The 3,019-nt window shown below is 50.0% G+C and overlaps 1 protein-coding gene across 1 annotated transcript in view; it reads left to right on the top strand.

Moving 5' to 3' along the window:
• The first annotated feature begins 6 nt into the window (after window positions 1–6).
• The window catches only part of LOC102384994 (myo-inositol 2-dehydrogenase-like), a 15,380-nt gene continuing 12,367 nt past the window's right edge, over window positions 7–3,019 (top strand). Inside the window, exon 1 of the mRNA XM_014523360.2 lies at window positions 7–73. The gene's annotated coding sequence lies outside the window, so the exon portion shown is untranslated. The remainder of the gene's footprint in view (window positions 74–3,019) is intronic.

Below are 3,019 nucleotides of genomic sequence, written 5' to 3'. Positions count from 1 at the left end.
ACCTCTCGTCCGGCCGCCACTACCGCAACCGCCGCCTGCTCAAGCAGCACGGCCCGCGCGCGCCCGCCCTCGCGTGAGTCCGCCCGGTCCCGGCCCCGGCCCCGGGGGAGGGGAGCCCTGCTCCGCCTGCGCGGGTCCCAGCCCGGGACAGGCCGCAGCTTCCTCCCGGTGACCGGTCTGAGTCAGGGCTCCCGGCGGAGCAGACGTGGCCCCTCGCTGGGCGTGACTGCCCGTGAAGCTGCCTGAGCTCGGCTCCCTCGGGCGCCGGCTGTGGACAGGGGCTTTGCTGCTGGGCAGGGCAGCCAGAGGCTGCCATACAGATCACACCCTGGTCTGTTTTCAGTTAATTGCCCTGCCACTGGGCCTGCCAGGTTCAATACAGGCAACTGGTTTCCCCTGGGACAAAGTTCTGGTGTCCTACGACCAAGCCCACTGACCCCCCCCTTAAGTAGCTGTGAGGACAGGTGTCCAAGTTGTAGTCGTATTGGTCTAGAGGAAAAAACAATTGGGACTCATAGTAGAGATGATATCTTTTTTATTAGACCAACAAGATTTTTGCAAAAAAAAATAAATCTTTAATTGCAAGTTTTCGAGCACAAACACCCTTCCTCAGGCATTGGAGAAAAGATTGTAAAAGTTCTGGGTAGAAATGAAAGTTCATATTTCATAGAGGAGTCAATAGGCGGAAAACTCCTCTGGGCAGGCAGTTCATAGCTGGTATGGAAACAGCTATGGAGACAGGTATGTGAAAGAGACACTTAATCGGCTAATTTGAGGTAATTGCCATTCAAGCTGCCTGTTGAAAGACTGTCCTCTACCCTGTTTTGATGCGAGTCAAAACCCAGGAGAATCAGACCTGGAATAAACCTGAGAATAAAAATAAAGTTGGGTTTATCCTGGGTCTGACTGGGTGTGCATCTGCAGGATCCCAGGAAAAGGGTTTGTTTTTTTTTCCCCCAGAGGAAATATGGCATCTGTTTTTAGCCTGAGATTAATGCTTTCTCTCTGGACAGTTGCGCCTAATTAGTGTTACTCGTTATTGATTCCAGAGAGGACCTGCCTTGGAAAAGGGCTGTGCCACTCCCTTGTTTTGACTCGGATTGGTCAGAGCCAACTCAAATGCAATGTCTGTTTTTTTTACCCACCATGGCTACAAACAGTTGGTCTGTTTGGGGACAAATGCAACAATTCATCCTGGGACAAAGTGCAGTCATTCAAGTGTCCATCTCTGAGATGAACCGTAAAAAGGTTCATGGGATAAAAGGTACAAACCACATCACAAAGCGTGTCCTAACAGTTGTCCTTGGATTGCATCAGTGGGTCAACAGCAGGAAAGCGGCTGTGCGTTCAGGCACTCATTATATCTTAATCGAAAGGCAACAAGTACACATGCCAGTCTTGGGATATTTGTTATTTATTGTTATTTGCAATATCTGTTCCTCATAGATTTCATAGACATCAGGGCTGGAAGGGACCTCGGAAGATCATCGAGTCCAGCCCCCCGCCCAAAGGGCAGGAAGTCAGCTGGGGTCATAGGATCCCAGCAAGATAAGCATCCAGTTTCATCTTGAAGGTGTTCAATGAAGGCGCTTGAACCACCTCCGGTGGCAGGCTGTTCCAGACCTTGGGGGCTCGGACAGTGAAGAAATTCTTCCTTATGTCCAGCTTGAAACGATCTTGAAGTAGTTTGTGACCATTCGACCTCGTCATCCCTTGGGGCGCTCTGGTGAACAAACGTTCCCCCAGATGCTGGTGGTCACCCCTGATAAATTTGTAGGTGGCCATCAGATCACCCCTGAGCCTGCGCTTTTTCAGGCTAAAGAGCCCCAGGGCTCTCAGCCTGTCATCGTAGGGTCTGCTTCCCTGACCTCTGATCATGCGCGTGGCTCTTCTCTGGACTCTCTCAAGCTTCTCCACATCCTTTTTGAATTGTGGAGCCCAAAACTGGACACAGTACTCCAGCTGCGGCCTCACTAAGGCCGAGTACAGGGGGAGAATGACGTCCCGGGATTTGCTTGAGAAGCATCTATGGATGCAAGCCAGCGTTTTGGTCGCTTTACTAGCCGCCGCATCGCATTGCAGGCTCATGTTCATCTTGTGGTCAACGATGACCCCCAAGTTACTACCTTATAAGCTAGATGTGAGAGTTGACAGTGGATAAATTATTCATTTACTTTGTTGAACAGTCAGAACAAGGCAGTGGAGATGCTAAAAGGGATTGAATGGTATTTAGTGATGGTGCAGAAAAGATAACAGAGCACTACTCAGCATGCTTATCTTGGGTTTGCATCAGTTTGGAAGGTGTTTCCTTCAGGGTACTGTATAAGGAAAATAAAGACCAAGTAATACATATTCTACAGTTTCAACATAGTTCTGGGTATTTTCAGTACAGTCAAATACAAGTGGAGGACCCAAGGGGACAATTGGCCAGTTTCTCCCAGAGGCGATCATGGGACACCAGATCGAAGGCTTTTTTGAAGTCAAGATATATGACATCAATCTCTTCTCCCTTGTCCAGGTGATAGGTCACCTGGTCATAGAAGGAAATGAGATTGGTCAAGCAAGACCTACCCGCAACAAACCCGTGCTGGCTATCCCTTAAGATGTTGGCGTTGGCCAGTCCATTAAGGATGGCCTCTTTAATAAACTTTTCTAAGATCTTCCCCGGGATAGAAGTCAGGCTGATGGGCCTATAGTTAGCCGGATCCACTTTCCTCCCTTTCTTGAAGATAGGCACCACATTGGCCTTCTTCCAGTCTTCGGGCACTACACCAGAGCGCCAAGAGTTTTCAAAGATCCGTGCTAGAGGCTGGGCTATGATGCTCGCCAGCTCCTTGAGTACCCTGGGGTGAAGATTGTCAGGGCCGACTGACTTGAAGGTATCCAGCTTCTCAAGATGTTCCTTCACAAAGTCAGCATTAATGGAGGGCAGGGGATCACCCTCACCCGGACTTCCCGGCCCTGTAGCGGGCATGGGCGTCCCATGGGACTGATGAAAGACTGACGCAAAGTACCTATT

The sequence above is a fragment of the Alligator sinensis genome, unplaced genomic scaffold (assembly GCF_000455745.1).
Source record: "Alligator sinensis unplaced genomic scaffold, ASM45574v1 scaffold366_1, whole genome shotgun sequence".
Taxonomy (NCBI): domain Eukaryota; kingdom Metazoa; phylum Chordata; order Crocodylia; family Alligatoridae; genus Alligator; species Alligator sinensis.
Note: the sequence above shows the minus strand (reverse complement) of the source record. Positions and strands in the feature narration are given on the sequence as shown.